This window comes from Sinohyriopsis cumingii, chromosome 5 (genome assembly GCF_028554795.1).
Source record: "Sinohyriopsis cumingii isolate HCF-2022 chromosome 5, ASM2855479v2, whole genome shotgun sequence".
Classification (NCBI taxonomy): domain Eukaryota; kingdom Metazoa; phylum Mollusca; class Bivalvia; order Unionida; family Unionidae; genus Sinohyriopsis; species Sinohyriopsis cumingii.
This window is the reverse complement of record NC_142965.1, coordinates 70,776,955-70,798,888: the sequence shown is the minus strand read 5'-3', so window position 1 is coordinate 70,798,888 and position 21,934 is coordinate 70,776,955. Positions and strand designations below refer to the sequence as shown.

General features: G+C 34.2%; 1 long non-coding RNA gene across 7 annotated transcripts in view; it reads right to left on the bottom strand.

Annotated features, from left to right (window-relative positions):
• Nucleotides 1–21,934, bottom strand: part of LOC149799399 (uncharacterized) — a 185,738-nt gene that overhangs the window by 43,284 nt on the left and 120,520 nt on the right. The gene's annotated exons all lie outside the window — the stretch shown is intronic.

Here is a 21,934-nt window from a genome sequence, read left to right as displayed (position 1 = left end):
AAAAGACAATATTAAACTGATGTCTGTTACAAGTCGTTCATATGAAGAGATATACTTTTTGAGTATTTTCAGGAGCTATCATACTAAACTACAATAAATGCATGAAAACTATGCCTTATAACGGTTTTATTTAATGTGCTATCTGTCAGGGTTGTGAATTAAAGATGTTGATCTATATTAAGAACATTCTTGAATTGTGCTGTTATTTTCAGGAAAAATTCGCAAAAATGGTGAAATCATGATTAGGAGGTAAAAAAAAAATATCGAATTATTGGTCTGAGAAATTCAGATGAAAGAAAGGAAAACCGCAAAAATAAGTTTCGAAAGATAAGATTATTTCAAACTAGTAGTAATATCGTGTTACAAATTTCAGTGGTAAAAAATATCCCCATAAATTGAAAATGAATCAACTATTTTCCTTAGATTTAGGCTTGGAATTTGGTTTCAAAGTCTTTTGTTAATGGAAATTTAGAAATAAAAGTTATTGATTGGTATGAATAACGAATCTGAATGACATATTCTAATTTTAACCACACTCAAGTATGAAAAAGGGTGTTAGAATGATTTACGTTGATATTGTCAAAATTGTATTATTCATGACAATGGAAACATTACAGTTTATATAGTCAATAGTATATTATACATTACAGTATTAGAAAGATTCAAGCTTAAATTGTCAATACATGACAATATCAGAAAGATTCAAGTATATATTGTCCATTTTGTATTATACATTAAATATTCTAAAAGTCTATACTGTTAATGGTGAATTACATATGACAATAAAAGAAAGATTCTAGTTTAAATTGTCAATACATGACAATATTAGAAAGATTCAAGTCTATATTGTACATTTTGTATTATACATTAAACATTCTAAAAGTCTATACTGTTAATGGTGAATTACATATGACAATAAAAGAAAGATTCAAGTTTAATTTGTCAATAGTGTATTATATTTGGACTATACACATTTTTATTTTCATAAATGCTCTAAATTAGAAACCATTAATGACTACTTGATGTGTTGTAGATCGCGTCAGTATTTACTAATTTTATAAATAATGTTAACAACAAATAATGAATGAATGTATTAATCAGGAAATAACAATATATCTATATCTCAAAATTAATTAATAACTATTTGTTATGCATCCACAAACAACAAAATAAGAGGTTACAAGATTGTTTTTCATACTTATAATCTGATCCCAAATAAAGATATAAGGCAGCATTTGAAACGGAGTTTAATACCTGCGTTAATGTATGTAACGTATACGATAATACAAGCATTGCTATTTGTGCTAATTAGAAGGGCAAAAGGTGGAACTAATTGCATGTGCACCAACTTTTATATACAAACATCCTGTTTCTTCAAAACAGGAAATCACCGTTGATTGTTTAATTAAAACAAATCTTTCATATGCAGGTGCTTACAGATGGAACACTATCCTTTATTTGTCACCATTTATTACAAAGACAAAATAGAATAGTTTGACATGTATTTACTTATGCTATGTCTTCAACGCCGAGACATAGATGGGCAACTTCTAATCTTAAATGGCGTTAAAGAAAACAGGTCACGGTGAATTGATTCCAAATATTAACTTTTCATAATAGAATTCAGTACAAACATAACACAAATTTATGTCGTGTCTCAGGTAAAATTTGCGTTTTAGAAACACTGCTTTCTAGCAGGATGATTTAATTCCTATCCAGTTTGATTACATGTTGACACGTAGGTGAAGCAACATTCGGTATAAATCGTGACATTTTGAATATAAAAAAGTATTTACATTTCAGTCCACATATTTCATCCGATAAATGTAAAACAAAGACTTGTTCTGAAATATCTAAGTTACATCCAGACCCTTTTCTTCTTTTTTAAATATTTAATGATATCATTCATCTTTTCAAAACAAGTCTGTTTAACATCACTGTGTTCATGTCATACCTTATGAAACATTAGAAATCCTTGAAATATACGAAAGCTTAATGTTGTGATAAAGACACTGCTACACTTCAATAGTATGTGTATGTTTGTTTATATATATATATATATATATATATATATATATATATATATATATATATATATATATATATATATATATATATATATATATATATATATATATATATATATATATATATATATATATATTATAATTATATCCCCTAAGCAGCCATCAATACTGGAAGATACTTTAAAAACAGTAATGACTCTCTTTAGCATATACTATTTCACAAAGAAAGTTTATAAAGTATACAAATTTTTGTGGCATATATGAAAGGTTATTTTTGTTCTGATCGCCATACACAAGATTCTAACCAGTTTAAAGGAAATAATACTGAGTATGCGTACTTTACAAGATTACCAGTGTCTTTCATAAACATCTTGCTTTCGATACTGTGGAAAACTGAAAGGCGTCTTTGATTAAACTTTGCCTGTGCTCTATTTACCTATCCAGCCATATATTCATCCGGTCACCCATATAACCATCTATCAGTCCAGGTTAACCCGGGTAGCTCAGTGGAATAGTGCCAGACTCACAACCCATAGGTAGAGGGTTCGAATCTACCTGGATCGGCCTGGGGTAGCGGTCGTGGTCTGTCCCTGCTTAAGTCAAATAATTCCCATTGCCTGGACACGCAATACCCACTGATGTGCTGTTGTGTCTTTAAACATCAACCAACCTTCCATCCATTCACCTTGTATATCATATACCACATGCATACAATCATACAACCATAGATACATACAACCATAGATACATACATAGATACATACATACATACATACATACATACATACATACATACATACATACATACATACATACATACCTACATACATACCATCAACCGCTCCGGTGGCCTAGTGGTTAGAGTGTCCGTCTCGGATGCGGGAAGTCGTGGGTTCGATCACCGGCCGAGTCAGACCAAAGACTTACAAAAATGGTACTAACAACTGTCTCGCTTGGCGCTCAGCATTAAGAGGTTAGTGTTAGGACTGGTCGGCCTGGTGTCAGGATAATGTGACTGGGTGGGACATCATGTTACGTGTCTACGGCATGATGCCCCAATGCTAGACATAACTTTAAACTGCCAAATTGCAGGCATCGTAGCGATATGACTGAAAAATTGTTAAAGATACGTTAAAAAAGTCCAAATCACACATACATAACTTCATTTCTTCATTTATTTCCTAAATTATTTTGATATATAAAATAATAACATAAATAATAAGGATTAAGCAGACAGAATATTAATTATCGTTATTTAAATGAACATTAAAATATAACGATATAAATGAGAAAGAGAGTTTCCGAAACCTGTTAAACTTATTAAGAAAATGTTTAAATGTCTGTAGCAGTTTATTGGCCTTATCATCGGTATTGATTTTATTCCCACTTGTATTATATTTTTATTTTTAATATTTAATGTACAACGTAGAAATATTAACAACTTTCAAAAATAGCCAAGTTGTTTTAGAATCTATCATCTGGTAAAATCGTGTTTGTCTAAATCATCAACAGGGAAAAAAATCACCTTTGATAAATGATGTTTAAACAAGCAAACAAATTTCATCAAGTATATGTGAGGAAACTGTGTCTACATTGTCCCAAGCTGTAGAGGTAACATAGAGAATTATAGCTAGGAAAACACCTATTAAACTGCAATAAATGTAAACCCTAAGAGCATCGCGAAAATTGAAAGCTCTTTCAAGGCAAACTGTGACATTCCTCGAGATAGTTAGAATAGAGTACACCCCACGGACATAAGTAGTGCTATCGTTGGTGGTAAATCAGTTGGAAATGACAAAATCATCTAATTAATTTTGGTTTCTAATTAGCCAAAATAAACCCCAAATTATGTATTGTTCAAATCGTGTATACTATATGACACTCAAACAGACTAAATACAATTTTCCATGTAAATTGTTTACGGAAGAGATCGCTTAGTAAACACTCTCTCTCTCCCTCTCTCTCTCTCTCTCCCCCCCCCCCTCTCTCTCTCTCTCTCTCTCTCTCTCTCTCTCTCTTATACACTTTAATACCACTTTGAGATAAAATGCCGCACTACTAAGAATATAGTCGTAACTTATAAGCATACATTTCTCAGTTTAGTAATAAATAATAAGTCAAATGAAAAGAAGAAATAAAAAGATGGATGGATGCATAGATGCATGCAAGGTTGGATAAGTGGATAAATAGAGAGATAGATAACTAAGATCAAAGTAGACTTCGTGTAAAACCTCCACCAGCCGTTCATAACAACTAACGAGGTCTGTAATCGTAGAACAGTATAAATATTCTATGATATCCAATGAAATTTCATTTGAAATATAAGATATTAGCTTGGTCAAAGTCTGAAATTAATATTCTTAAGGAAACATTTGTAATGGACAATCACTGAATATATTCTCACAGATCACAAAGTTTCTCTAATAAATTACTGATGTACGGTTGGATTCTCGGTCGGTTACTGATTATAGGACTCAGTTAATTTGATACGGGAAGGGGGGGGGACATCATAAACTGTTGGAATATGTCTGAGTTTAATTATTTACTTCTTGGTCAAATCTCTGGTTCCTTTTATGTGATTAGTTGATTTCTGCTTGTATTAGAAAGATATAAAACAAAAAGATACTTTGGTAAATGGGATTGTGTTTGGATGGATGGATGGATGGATGGATGGATGGATGGATGGATGGGTGGGTGGGTGGATGGATGGATGGATGGATGGATGGATGGACAGATAGATAGATAGATAGATAGATAGATAGATAGATAGATAGATAGATCAAAGTGCACATCGTGTAAAATCTACACCTGCAGTTCATAACGACTAATGAGGCCAAACCTCGTAAAGTTTGTATATCCAATGAAATTTAATTTGAACCACAAGATATTAGCTTGGCCAAAATCTGATATTACTATTCTTAGGGAAACATTAGTAATGGACAATCACTGATTCTCTATACTCAATCACTGATTCTCTATACTCATAGATCAAAAAAGTGTTATCAAATACATTTGGTGCACGGTTTGATTTTCGGTCGGCTACCGATTATAGAACCGATTTAATCTGATACGGGAAGGAGGGGGGACATCATAAACATTTGGATAAGGTCCGATGTTAATTATTTACTGCTTGGTCAAAGGTCCATTTCTTTAATGTGGTTGAGTGTATGTCTTTTCGTATGAGAAAGAGACAAAACAATTATTTTTTATTTTGCAGCTTTACTGCGATCTAAAGTCATCCCAAAAAATCACAACAGAGTGTACAATTCATGATATTGTTAATATAAGCAATCCATCTCGTCACCAATTTTCTATTTTCATGATAGTAATATTTTTTAAAGTGGCACCAAAATCAATGTAGAATTAGGGATTTACAAATTGGACTGACGATAGTTTGTGAAAAATAACTTATACAAATATTACAACAACATTAAACTAATAAATGTGTATTATTAGATAATCCGAAATTAGTAATTAGCATGTTAAAAGAAAGATATTTTTGAATCCATTAATGCATTTGTCTATGCTTTTGTATGTGTCAAATATATGTAGATGCAATGTAAAAGATCTCTAGAATAGAACAAACATGTATTATGTACATTAAGACACATGATCGTTTGATTTTAAAAGTGAATTATTTTAGTCATAATCAGGCCTTATAAATTCATAATAAATTATAGGGTTTATTTTTTTTTAAATTTCGTGTTATAAAGGAAAATACTCTTCGCAAATCTGACATTTGTAAGCAGATTATATACTGCACATTTAGTTTATTATTTCATTGATGGAATTTTCATCTACCATTTTAAACAATTCTTACCAAATGTTGCAATAAATCCTGCAACGACTGACATATATGAAGTTTTAGCTTTCATTTTTTATTGACATACAGTGTCCTCTTTCTATTAAAGGTCGCCAAGGGAGCATTAACAGCGTCTTTGCTGGAATTAAGGTTAATCTATCTCAATTGATATTGGATTATTCTATGGACGGTAGCCTCCTGTTAATCATACTCTGATTTGCAAATCAGATCCATGATCCGCATTATAATATAGCGGTCTTTACAGCAGCATAATCTACACTAATGGATAATGCTAGATATGAGAGAGTGAGACAGAGAGAGACAGAGAGAGAGAGAGACAATTTTTTAAATATAGAATACATGCTGTTTAAAACTATTATGATACATTGCCGTATGCAAATAGATCAAAGAATTCGTATTACTCTTATTTTCTTTCCCTCTCCATTGATTTATTATTATTATTATTATTATTATTATTATTATTATTATTATAATCATCATCAACGTTTTCTCTGCTCATATAACAACGACGATATTGCTGGGGATAAAATTGATGGTGTTGATGATGTATGAAGACCAACGTCATATATTGCTACTATCTATAATAAAAGCTATTTTTATTTATTTATTTATGAGTTTCTTTTAAGCGATTTGTGTTTCATCGCTTTTTTGTTGCATTAAAAAAAGAATAACAATTAAAAACACATGAAATTTTCACAGATATAAGAAGTACATAAGATATAAATAAGTAATGAAAAGTAAAAACGCAAAAGACTGTCAAAGACGGATGACAACAGCAAAGACGGGACAACAATAGCAAAGACAGACAACAACAGCAAAGACAGACAAAATATACATTAATTACGTTACTCGTCAGAATTTTCAACCAAAATATAACTTTCTGAACATAAATCGTTCCACAGAATATTTTTTGTTATAAATTAACCGGTTCTTCTTTTATTTATTTATTTGGTATTCCTTTATTTCTATATCTATCATTTTTAGCAACATGTTTTCACAGTGACGTTACCTGTCTAATCGCCGATGTCAATCAAATATTAATAACACAAACAGACCGTGACAATTGATGAAATAGCTGAGTTCATGTTCAGAATATCGCTCTCTGTTACTATTTCTTTTGTGCTGAAAATAATATTGTTATATGTGACTTTACCTACAAATCAACATACTTACCTATCTATCTACCTACCAATGTACATGTGATTAAAACTAACGTACATGCATACAGTTTTAACGAATTAACTATATAATTAATTACCTCTTTTTCTCAGTGTTTCTGTCAGTAAATGAATAATTTAGGAAAGAAAAGATTAAATGAAGTTATGTATGTATGTATGTATGTATGTATGTATGTATGTATGTATGTATGTATGTATGTATGTATGTATGTATGTATGCATGCATGCATGCATGCATGCATGTATATATGTATGTCATCTCATGTCGTTTTCCAAGGAATAATCATTTAAACTTGATTTATACCGCAAGTTCCTACCAAAACCAATTTTTGTACACGATTTGCTCTCAGGCGTGAAAAAAAAAAAATACACGGTCAGCAAAATACATCTAATATATCTACATCGAGCTGAAACTGCTCTGCACAAACATTTATATATATTGTGTACTTAAATCGCTGGCAAAACTTCATAAATCACAATTGGAGCGAGATATATATGTGACGCAAAGTCATCTGGCACGACAACATATCTAAATGAAATTGGACCGACAGGGTTCCGTTTCAGCTGATAAATAGTGGTTTACAGTATTTACAGAACGCAATGCTATTTCTGATAAGGTTAACTTAAGTAATTATTTTTCTTCTTCTTTTAGATCTGTCTCCAAAATAAGGAGAGAGCAGTTATAGAGACAATTTAATATACGGAAAACATGTTTCGTGAGCATAGGAACTTGTTCGTATTTGTATATTTTCTTCACCAAACTATTAATTTTTGATTAAGTTATTCCGGCCCATACTTCACCTACCATATCCCAATATATATATATATATATATATATATATATATATATATATATATATATATATATATATATATATATATATATATATATATATATATATATATATATATATATATATATATATATATATGTGTGTATATATATATATCTATCTATATATATATATATATATATATATATATATATATATATATATATATATATATATATATATATATATATATATATATATATATATATATATATATATATATATATATATATATATATATATATATATATATATATATATATATATATATATATATATATATATATATACGGTTTAACTGTGTAATACAATCCTGGCAATATAGTGTCCAGTAAATTTATTATGGACTCGTATAAAATGCACAGAAAACAACGAAAACTGCATACAAAAATAGCATTTTAAAACACGAAGTCAAATTTGTGGTATAAACCAACACTAGTGTAAGGAGACCAATACCTTCTCAAGCCGAATATTGTCACGGAACGTGCCATAGGGTAAAAGGTATGCCTCTTTTAGTCGCCTCTTACGACATGCAGGAAGAATATGCAGGATCGACAAGCCCGCAAGGGGTGGGGATAACTAAACGACGATGTTATCACCAGGTAGGAAGTACGATACCCAAGGTTGAGCAGCTAGACTTGTAAATCTGACACTCAACCTTAAGCAGACAGACTTCATGGTGGAAATCTACATTAATTATAGATCAAATCGAGCGCAATTTCCTCCAGTGTTCACTAGGTGTAACTCCATTTCTTCACTAAAACAGAAATACATGTATATTACAGTGACAAACTAAAGCAACAGTAGTAGGAGTGGAAGAACTTACCGCGTTGGCACATTACAGTACAGTAGAGTGTACCGTTGAGAAACATTACTTAGATATATCCATTCGCACAGAAACTGCTGATAACAACAACACATTTTCATATCTTCAAAGAAAACACTTTCCCAATATCTACCCGAACGACTGACATTTAAAACTGCTTCTCTACACTCACAAACTTGCTAGTCCTCCCGCATCTACACTATCAACAAAACTTTATTCTACGCTATTTCAATGACTGTTCAGACGCTTTTAAGCAATGTATGGTCAATCTAATATGTAACATGATAAGAAAAGTCTCTTTCAAATTTCTAACAATATATTTTGTTATAGGAGATAATAGGACCCTAAGTCTTTTCACTGACGCGAATAGCAATGAATATAGATTTTTCACGGTGCTACAATACGCTCGGGCCCCCAATGAAAAGGCTTTGGTGGAAGCTTGAATACATTCATACAATGATACCAATAAGCTCATTAAGCCTGGATCGGACGAAATATGAAATTTAATGAGCGATACACACAATAGATGCTGATTATGAAATTATTAAATGAGCAGTGTTCACAAGAAAAACTACATAAACAACCTGACGGGGAGCGTATACAAATTTACTAAATAGACGGCTTTGCGTACACGCTAATGCATTCATCTAGTTGGCACATAGTAGCGAGTTTGCTTTTGTGTACCAAGGGATAATTGGACTAAAACTAGACTTGTGAGAACTATTGTTCAAAAAGTTAGAACACGACCTGAGGGAATAATTTAGATGGAAACTGTTATTCAATAGTATTTGCACGTTCTTACCAAACCTCAACTTCTGGCCAGTCACTGAAGTAGTGTTAATTGTGTCGCCATATTTCAAAGGGACGATTAATGGATTTCTGGTCCAAGCTTGTATTTATTTTATTGATATGTGCCGAGGTGTACTTCTTGATAAAAGCATAAATTATATCGAAACTCTATATCTTTGACTGAATTTCCAGTTCGGCACTTTGAATCGATAAAACCAGGTGGAGGTAATACGGATATTTGAATTGCATTTAATCATTATAATTTTTTATATATAATTACATTAATAATTTTTTCATTATACTATATATCGCTTGGATTATCTGAAAGTAATGCTAGATTAACTTTTATAACAGTTGTCATCTGTGCACTGATTTGAGACAGAAATAAGCATACGGTATCTTAAAATCAAAGCGTAATCATTACGATTTAAATTTCCCTCTGATCTCCTGACGACTACAACCTTTCACCCTGAAGTCCTAAACATACATCAAAAGTAGACCCACCCTCGTCTTAATTCCGATCAAAATAGACCAGCATCAGGTAATACAAAAAGTAAGTATGAATTATTATAAGAAAAGAAAGAAAAACTGAAGAAAGAAAAAAAAAAACGAAAACCAAAAAAAAAAAAAAAAAAAAAATCCATGCAAAACCAAAACAAGATATACATCCTCCATGAAAATATAACATCATTCTTAAAAGTAGAAAGCGATTTATTTATTTTTCCAATGAGATGAAAATTTGTTTCCACATATGTAAAGCTATTATACTGTAAATTGAAGTGCAAGCGTACTACATTTAAATGCTATTTTGCTTAAAGTCAAAACGATACATGGCTTCCCTGAAACACAAAGTTTCACCTGCCCATCGTACTACATACTTTATGAACAAAAATTGCTATAGATAACTAAAGCGTAATGTGTAGTCAGACCCGTTTAATGTGAAAACCCGTTTAATGCAAACACAAATGGAGTAAGATGGTATTCATGATCTTTGATAGATGTGAACTGACAGTGCATAACGGGGGGTGGGGGTGGGTGGGCATAGTCCCCATCAAAGTTTTTTTTGTAACTGTAATAATTAAGTTTTGCGGGGGGGGGGGCAGCTTTTCTTGGTAAGCTACCAGTACAACAGTTTGACTACCATCAAAGGGCTTTATTTTTTAAAGCCTTACTGGATACCGAATATAAGTGCGCATAAATCCGATCGAACTGTAAAGACCGTAAAATAAAACCATTAACAAATTTTATATACACAAATCTGCTGGCAAAATATATAGGCTATTTTTATCTACTGATTAGGCCTAACACCAATAGACCCAGGTCTGCCAGTACAATATTCATATTGTTTGTTTTACTTATTAGTCGTGGCGAACTGCGTAGACTCAGGCCAGTCGGCACAACATTTATATTGTTTGACCTACTGATCAGTCCCAACAAACTAACTGTATTAAGCCTGATTTGCCGGCGCATTTGGAACGGCAGATATAGGTCTGTGCGCTTTGCTGTTTTATCAGACTTCCATGCAATTAAATGCAGTATAATATTAATTCTTTCCCACATAAATATAATTTTTTTTGCCCGTACAGTATTTTATGATGCAAGTAAATTAACCCTAAAGTGAAGAACATTATGAGGCAATAGGGATGGATTTTCTCAGGTTATCTATATATACCACGTGATGAAAAGATAAGAAGCCCTCTAAGAGCCCCAACTAAATTTATTGACTAAATATTTTCACCGAAATACGCCAAAGGAGCTATGCCTACGATTATTGGCACCAACCTGATTTTGTTTTTGTTGGTTTTAAAGGTATTTTGAATACATCATTCGCTATCCCATACAGAAGAAATGGGAGCTAAGTGTATTTCCAAGGATACACTGATATAGCCAATCTCGACAATTCTTGGCAAATATCAATCCCGTGACCCCTGGATCAAGAGTCAGAGGCTGTACCATCTAAGTAACCGCCGCTCCCAGCGTCGGAAGTCTATCCGAACTATGTGTTGCTTCTGTGAATAGGCTCCAGCACTAGAAGGGCGATAACTTATGCCTTTTGCTTAAACGATCCACGATTTCCAAAGATCACTCTAGATTTATAATTATACTATAATGACTAGGCTTTCTCGTCGTTCCTGCAAACACCCCCATCCCCCCCCCTCCAAAAAAAGAAAATAAAAAAGATGTTATAACGACATTGTCAAAGTCACAGAGATAAATTTCAAAGACTATTGTTTGTGGTTTGGGGTCCCCGGGTATCATTTTGGAACCACAAGATTACACGTTCACTTTAATACCACCCGAAACGGTGTTCTATATCCCACCAATGAAAGAAGACCCTCAAAATGACTAAGTTGTTTCCTCACAAGGATTCAGTGAATAATCTGGAACTGTATCTGGAAACATTTAGTTTAGCATTACAACGCAACGATTGAGTGCGCTGACTTTCAAAAATCCCCAAAGATGATTTTAAAGTGAATCTCTTGACAATTACGAGTAGGCATTCTCAGTGGACAATTTTTACTTGAATTTCAACTGGGACATATAGAATCTATGTTGGGGTTTGGGCCGAGACAAGGAAATCCCAGTCAAGGGTTTATATTATTTGTTTTCCCAAGAGGCTTGCCCGAGTATGGAGACATATAATATAAACCCGCGACTGGGATTTCCTTGTCTCGGCCCAAACCCCAACGTAGATTATTTTTCTCACCCAATATTTTCCTTTAAAGTAAAAAGAATTATGCACTAGTATTCACGTCAAATGTTTATATGCAGCGCATTAATATAAATGTTAATGAGGGCTGTGGTGTTACCGTTGCGTCCGAAGTACACAGTTTATACGCGTGAGCAAAGAAAAATAACAACATAAAACGTCGCATAATAATGAGGTATTATCATATTTAATATATGGATGTTATATGAAATTGACAATAAATAATTAATATTTATTACAAGAAACTGTTTTATTTTCATCAGTTCCAATTTTGAAAAGTTATATTGTAAATGATAAAACGATATTGGCTATTCAGCTCTACTGTAGTTATACTTAGTACAAGCTGTAACGAAGAGTAACATCTTTCTTTAGATTATTCATGGGTAATTAGAGATCTGTGTCACTATCGTATAAAACTATTCTTTTCTTTGGAGGAGGTGAAACTGTGTGTGACATACTTGTGTTGTCCTTATTATTGACTGTAAAATTACCTAATAACAGACCCTCCAAAAGCCGACTCTAGCGGATAACCATGTGCTAAACTTTCAAGTTCACGGATTCTTTGAAGATTTATTTTTCTGTCTTGGAAATATGGCAAGTGGTACAGTGAAATTTGCTTATGGAATTATGTGCTGACGGATAAATGATTCCTTCTGGCTGGAAAGTGTATTATTTGACATTAAATATTGTAGGTATATTTTTTATTCAACCGGGGCACAATGGAGATGCTTAACAAAATTAGAAAAAGCATGTTTTACCTAACACTTTTCTGGCTGTTACTAACTTTTCCGTAGTTGTTAAGAGAGTTGGGACGCTATGAAGTGTATAGGTCTATAGTCTATATGCATGGAGTAGTGTTTTCTATTATATTTTCATTTCACACAGCATTGAGAATTTTATCCTCTCTGTAGCACAGTCATTTTCAGGTCAGCGTCATTAAATGTAGCTAACAGTATATACTTTGTTTCACACGAAGTATTTAAAACTAGTTAGGTAGCTTTAGCTTCATTTAATGACGCTGATTTAAAATTATACTGAGCTAAGACTACATATAGGAATCAAACTGACCATGTCGTGTGGAACGAACAAGCATAATACCAAAATGCTCGACATCATATGCGTTTGTCTTGGTCTCTCTCGAAATGTTTTGTATAGTGTGTTTTCAAACATGGATTTAACTTAAGTTACTATGTTTTGTTATATATTTTTGTTGCTGTTGTTGTTGTTGTTTGATTTAGAACAACTACGTCAGGCACAGCAGAAGACAAGAAGGGTTTCTTCTTTAAAAGTAGTTCTGAGCGCGTGGACACCTTGACTGAGACGACTGGTCTGAGATGACTAGACTGAGACAGGAAAAGTAAGGTTAGCAAAATAAGTAGATTTCTCTGTCCCATGGGTGAGAAAAGTAATTCTAGTCCCCGATATAAGCTACCAAACAAATACATATATCTATCTCCATCTCCCTCTCCATATTCTTTCCAGGTGAATCCTACTTCGATTAGATCCAACTCATCCAGTCTCAATACTTCAAACAGGTCCATTGTGTCAGTTTGTTCACTCCCATCTTGTCTACTTCACTACAATCTGCATATGTGTGTGTTTATATCTATCTATCTATCTATCTATCTATCTATCTATGTGTCTGTCTGTCTCTGTCTCTGTGTCTCTCTATCTGTCTGTCTCTGTCTCTCTGACTCTCTCTCTCTCTCTTCTCTCTCTCTCTCTCTCTCTCTCTCTATATATATATATAATATATATATATTATATATATATATATATATATATATATATATATATATATATATATATATATATATATATATATAGTTATCGTCAAGAATATATAGCAAAAGAGCCAATTTGGGAGATGAAAACTTTGACATTTACCGGGTTGGAAGTAGACAAACTGGCACAGCAGAGATGACAGTGGCCGAATTGGGAACTGAATAATGAGTAGTATACAGAATGGGACTGATCCATTCTTCCCAAGTACATACCATATTCTAAATCTAAATATCTCAATCTTCATCATATCTAAACAAGTACCATATCTAAATAAGTACCATATCTAACCATTACCATATATAAACCAGTACATGCCTAAACCAGTACCGTATCTAAACCAGTACATATCTAAACACGTACCATATCTAACCAGTACCATATCTAAACCAGTACATGCCTAAACCAGTACCATATCTAAACAAGTACCATATCTAAATGAGTACCATATCTAACAAGTACATATCTAAACAAGTATCATATCTAAACCAGTGCCATATATAAACCAGTACATGCCTAAATCAGTGCCACATATAAACCAGTACATGCTTAAACCTGTGCCATATATAAACCAGTACATGCCTAAACCAGTGCCATATAAAAACCAGTACATGTCTAAACCTGTGCCATATCTAAACCAGTACATATCTAAATAAGTATCATATCTAAACCAGTACATGTCTAAACATGTACCATATCTACACAAGTACATGTCTAAACCTGTACATATCTAAACCTGTACCCATATCTAGACCAGTACATGTCTAAACCAGTACATATCAAAACAAGTATCATATCTAAATCAGTACTATATATAAACCAGTACATATCTAAACCTGTACCATATCTAAACCAGTACATGTTTAAACCAGTACCATATCTAAACCAGTACATATCTAAAGAAGTCTCATATCTAAACCAGTACATATCTAAACAAGTATCATATCTAAATCAGTATCATATTTAAACCTGTACATATCTAAACAGGTACCATATCTAAACCAGTACCATGTCTAAACCGGTACCATATCTAAACCAGTACCATGTCTAAACCGGTACCATATCTAAACCAGTACATATCTAAAGAAGTATCATATCTAAACCAGTACATGTCTAAACCTGTACATATCTAAACCGGTACCATGTCTAAACCAGTAAATATCTAAACAAGTATCATATTTAAACCAGTACATTTATAAACCAGAACATATCTAAACCAGTACCATATCTAAACCAGTACCATATCTAAACCGGTACCATATCTAAACAAGTACTATATCTAAATAAGTACTATATCTAAACCTGTACATCTCTAAACCAGTATCATATCTAAACCAGTACAAATCTAAACCAGTACATATCTAAACCTGTACCATACCTAAACCAGTACATATCTAAACAAGTATCATATATAAACCACTACATGTCTAAATCAGTACATATCTAAACTAGTAACATATCTAATCAGTACATGTCTAAACCAGTACCATATCTAAACAAGTACATATCTAAACCAGTATCTAAAGCAGTACATGTCTCAATCAGTTTATATCTTAACTAGTACCATATCTAAACCAGTACATATCTCAACCAGTGACATATCTAAACCAGTACATGTCTACACCAATACCATATCTAAACCAGCGACATTTTGTCAAAATTATTGAGAACGTTTGTGAACATTTAAAATTACTTTGTTTTGACTGTTCTTTACAGCGAAACTTGGACTAAAATTATATTTCTAATCCAAAGCGAAAGGATTGAATCTCAGGAACGAGCTTGCTGCGAAAGAAATGTACTCCACCGCTAATCTCATCAGGAATAACAAGATGTAAGTCTGGCGCATGCCCAGTTTAATTGCTCTGCGTATAAGAACTCCAGAAAGTCTAGGCGATGCTTGTGTCCTGTGTACACACACCAGAGGCCTAATCTTGTTTTCTTCCAATGTAGCAAATACTTCAATCCGAATTTGTACACTGTTTTTCTTTGGAGTTTATTATGTAAAATACCCGCCAGACTGGATAAAATCCTAAAGAACACACCGAAGTCAATAGTTTGTACGGCTTGGAGGTTTCGTACAATACGAAGTGGATAAGAGTTCACTAATGTATGGTCAATAAGTGTTTTGTTTTCGTGACGTAATCTGCATTAGCATCTCTTACAAGGACGAGCTCCTTCTTCGCCGTTAAGGTCATAAAATTGTGAAATAAAATTTAAAGTCAGTACTATTAAACAATCTACTTAAATGAGTTTGAGTTATACTCCAATCACGTAGTAAGAACATTACTTGACCAGATAATACGGCCAAGACTTGAAAGAAAGTTTTACACTTTAGGTTTTCAAGAACGAGTTTTCGCGTCAATTCAGGATACTCTGACGTAACACATTCAAACTAGAAGAAAACATACCCTAATTATTAACGTTTTAGCGTGCGCCTTGGATGCGAGAGGTCGCGGGTTCCAGCCCCGGCCGAGTCATACCAAAGACTTATAAAAATGGTAATAACAGCAGCCTCGCTTGGCGCTCATCATTGAGAGGCTGGTGTTAGGACTGGTCGGCCTGGTATCAGGATAATGTGACTGGGTGGGACATAATGTTACATGTTCACGACATGATGTCCCAGTGCTAGACATCACTTTAAGCTGCCACACTGCAGACATGACTGATGTTCTTTTAAGCAACGCTAAAAATCCAAATCACCCACCACCACCCAACACACATGAATGTTTTACGGACATCCTTCTATCTTTTCCATCTCTTTGTCTTTCGTTTTTTTCTCTCTCCCTCTCTATTTCCTGTCCTCGTTATTTCTTTCTACATTTTTCTTTATTTATGTCTTCTTACAAAAATAGCCATACATTAATATATTAATATTCATTACATACTTTATCTAACTCAACTTCAAACTGCTGTTACACACAAGCTGAAATAATAAGATATGTTGTGTTAAGTATATTGTATGAAAAATAGCGTATATTAAAACGAGTTGAAACCTCTTTCTTTTAAATGCTTCATTAATGTGTTGTTTTTTATGTGTGACTTCTGCTTATGAAGTCCGTTTGCAAATGAGATATTGTTTTCAAGGCGCATTAATTCTTCAAAGAGCATATATTTTGCGCCTTCTTTCGGGATATTTTATTTGTTTACGCACTCGTTGTACACGAAACGTTTGTAACACAAGGTAAACATAACGGATTTAACTGATTAAAACTATATGAAGCATAGAGTATTTCAAAATTGTATACATGTGACAAATATTTCTTAACACGCTTTGTGTTTGCCGATACATCAAATCAAGATTAACCCCCTTTCAACAAAAGGGACTATGTGGAAAAAATACTGCAAGGAAATATCGTTTAGGATATATCTATACTATATACATGTACCAGTAAGGTTTATTACCCAAGTAGTTATGTGTTCACCTGAGTCACAAAACAAGCTGTAAATATTTGTGGAATTTTAGGTAGCTAGAGATAATCCTCCCCCATTAAGACCCTTGTAAGCTCTACTCCAAATGTTGTCATCAGGTGCGCGCCCGTCAGGTGAAAGTGTCAACTTACTTTTCCCGCTAGGGTTCTGAGCCGGGCAGGGTGACAGGTGGGACAGCGGTAAGTCAAAGCTAGGGTAAGAATTTTACTCCAAGTTACCGTCGAGGCCCTAATTAGCCGGACGGCGGTAGACAGCCAAATGACTTAATTTGTTTTAATTACATTATAATTTCGTGTCAAAATAATGCAAACCGTCTCGTTTTACTAGAAAATAACCTACGGCAATTGTTATTTGATCAAAAATGGCATATCTCAAAGCTCAAATGCCCTAATTTGTCCCTGACTACAGTTCCAATAATCCAATTAGACATGCAAAATATCTGAAGAATCATGAAGCTTATCAAACCCAAAAATCAAAGCATATTCCATGCGTACTCTACTTTTTGTTTCTTCAAAAGTTAATAAAATTATTCTATGAACTCATCCCATTGTACCTCCAAGACTCGGATTGCGTATGTATGTATGTATGTATGTATGTATGTATGTATGTATGCATGCATGCATGCATGCATGACTGACTGACTGACTGACTATATATTTTATAATTACACTTTCCACGATGTCCTTTTGTGTCCTTTTCCTTTTTTCTAATTTTTTTATTTTGAAGAGCTCTATTACATCATACAAAATATCAATATCATATGTTGAACTAATTATCCCTTGACGGCATACTAATAAATGGCATCTCATTTTAATTATCTTTAAAAAATGATTTAATATATTATCCCAAGACTACCAGTCGCTCCATTTATTCTGATTGACATTTTCAAACATCACTCTTCTGGTAAAGGATGCTATCCCACTGCAAGTTTACATAGACTGGATTGTATTAAGGGATGCTATCCCATTGCAAGTTTCCGTAGATTGGACTGGACTAAGGAATGCTATCCCACTGCATGTTTCCGTAGATTGGATTGGATTAATAATAATAATAATAATAATAATAATAATAATAATAATAATAATGAGGACTTTGTATAGCGCCTAATCTTTAGAAGCTCTAAGCGCTTTACAACATTAGACAACACCTATAAGAAAAGAAACATAATAATATTATTACAAAAACAAACAACATGAAATTAGAAAAACATTAAAAAATAAAAAAAAGATGCTGAGAATATTTCAGGTAGGAAACATTATTAGGTCTTTAAGTTTGTTCTTGCTGTCGAAATAAGTGAGTTTTGAGAGCCCTCTTGAATGTGATCACTGTATTTTTGTGTCTAAATTCAGTGGGCAATTCATTCCACGTTGCTGGGCCCTGGTATGCAAAAGAACGCTGTCCATATGACTTTGTTTTCATAGTGGGAATAATGAGTATACGATTGTCAGAAGAGGAGCGTAAGTATCTTGCTGGTGTGTACACATGGGTGAGGTCAGATAGGTATGTTGGACTAGAGTCAGACAGTGAAATGTAGCACAGAGAACAAATTTTGTGTTTGATTCTGGATAGAATGGATAGCCAGTGTAGGGTACAGAGTAGCGGGGAGGTGTGCTCTGATCGTGGTACTCTAAGTATGATCCGAGCAGCTGTGTTTTGAACATTTTGAAGTTTCTGGAGTAGTTATTGAGATGAACCAGACAGAATTGAGTTACAATAGTCCAGTCTTGAAAGTACTAATGAACACACAAGTGTTTTAGTGGCATCAGCTGAAAGATATTTGTGAACTGAGCTGATGCGTCTCAGCTCAAGATATGCAGCCTTGCATATGTTCATGACATATTGGTGCAATGTGAGAGTACTGTCCAGACTAACACCTAGGTTTCGTACTGATCGTGTGAATTTAATGTTGGCGTTATGGATGCATATCCAACATCCACTGCAAGTTTACGTAGATTGGATTGGATTAAGGGATAGCATCCCAACGCAAGTTTACGTAGACTGGATTGGATTAAGGGATGGTATCCCAACGCAGGTTTACGTAGATTGGACTGGATTAAGGGATGCTATCCCACTGCATGTTTTCGTAGACTGGATTGAATTAAGGGATGCATATCCAATATCCACTGCAGGTTTACGTAGATTGGATTGGATTAAGGGATGGTATCCCACTGTAGGTTTACGTAGATTGGATCGGATTAAGGGATGCTATCCCAACGCAGGTTTACGTAGATTGGATTGGATTAATGGATGCATATACAATATCTACTGCAGGTTTACGTAGATTGGATTGGAATAAGGGATGCTATCCCAACGCAGCTTTACGTAGATTGGATTGGATTAAGGGATGCTATCCCAACGCAGGTTTTCGTAGATTGGATTGGATTAAGGGATGGTATCCCAACGCAGGTTAATGTAGTTTGGATTGGATTAAGGGATGCTATCCCAGCGCAGGTTTACGTAGATTAGATTGGATTAAAGAGATGGTATCCCACTGCAGGTTTACATAGATTGGATTGGATTAAGAGATGGTATCCCAACGCAGGTTTACGTAGATTGGATTGGAATAAGGGATGCTATCCCAACGCAGCTTTGCGTAGATTTGATTGGATTAAGGGATGCTATCCCAACGCAGATTTTCGTAGATTGGATTGGATTAAGGGATGGTATCCCAACGCAGGTTTACGTAGATTGGATTGGATTAAGGGATGGTATCCCAACGCAGGTTAATGTAGATTGGATTGGATTAAGGGATGCTATCCCAGCGCAGGTTTACGTAGATTAGATTGGATTAAGTGATGGTATCCCACTGCAGGTTTACGTAGATTGGATTGGATTAAGGGATGTTATCCCACTGCATGTTTTCGTAGATTGGATTGGATTAAGGGATGTATATCCAATATCCACTGCAGGTTTACGTAGATTGGATTGGATTAAGGGATGGTATCCCACTGTAGGTTTACGTAGATTGGATCGGATTAAGGGATGCTATCCCAACGCAGGTTTACGTAGATTGGATTGGATTAATGGATGCATATACAATATCTACTGCAGGTTTACGTAGATTGGATTGGAATAAGGGATGCTATCCCAACGCAGCTTTACGTAGATTGGATTGGAATAAGGGATGCTATCCCAACGCAGGTTTTCGTAGATTGGATTGGATTAAGGGATGCTATCCCAAAGCAGGTTTACGTAGATTGGATTGGATTAAGGGATGCTATCCCAACGCAGGATAATGTAGATTGGATTGGATTAATGGATGTTATCCCAGCGCAGGTTTACGTAGATTAGATTGGATTAAGAGATGGTATCCCACTGCAGGTTTACGTAGATTGGATTGGATTAAGGGATGGTATCCCAACGCAGGTTTACGTAGATTGGATTGGATTAAGGGATGGTATCCCAAGGCAGGTTTACGTAGATTAGATTGGATTAAGAGATGGTATCCCACTGCAGGTTTACGTAGATTGGATTGGATTAAGGGATGGTATCCCAACGCAGGTTTACGTAGATTGGATTGGATTAAGGGATGCTATCCCAACGCAGGTTTACGTAGATTGGATTGGATTAAGGGATGGTATCCCAACGTAGGTTTACGTAGATTGGATTGGATTAAGGGATGGTATCCCAACGTAGGTTAATGTAGATTGGATTGGATTAAGGGATGCTATCCCAGCGCAGGTTTACGTAGATTAGATTGGATTAAGAGATGGTATCCCACTGCAGGTTTACGTAGATTGGACTGGATTAAGGGATGCTATCCCACTGCATGTTTTCGTAGATTGGATTGGATTAAGGGATGGTATCCCAACGCAGGTTTACGTAGATTGGATTGGATTAAGAAATGATATCCCCTGCAGTTTACGTAGGCTGGATTGGAGTAATAAGCAATATTAATACTCGGCGAAGTTATAAAAGACAAAACCAAAACAACATAATTCCTAAAAGTTTTCAAAAACTGAGCTGCATAGCAAAAAGAAAAAATAATCTGCAGTTGTGATAAAGCAATACGTGGGGACGGCTATACAAAATCACCAGAATCATTAAAAAGAGGATCCGGCTTTCTCTACCAATTTTAGTCGATCTGTATGTATCAATTAAAATCTTCGTTTAATATAGCAAATATGGTTTAAGTACCTCATTCAAGTTCGTTGCTAATGTGTCATGGGGGAGGGGAGAAGAGAGAATATACAGTCGTACCTTTCTGCTGGATAACCATGCCTGTCATATGTAATGTATTTATTGGTGTCAACTGAAATGATTGAATAAACATTGATTAAAATAACAAAATTAAATTATTATGTAAAACTCTTGCTTCGTTTTCGGTGTTACAATAGCCTGCTTTAGCGCCTGGCGCATTAAAAAATCTGCGTCAGCATGTGAGGCATTACAATAGCCTGCGACTGTGTGTGCAGAATTACAACAGCTTGCGACATCGTGTAGGGTATTACAATTGCCTGCGTCAGTGCCCGTGATAGTTCAATTGCCTGAGTCCGTGTATGTAGTAGTAGAATAGCCCCCGCATCAGCGTCTCCGG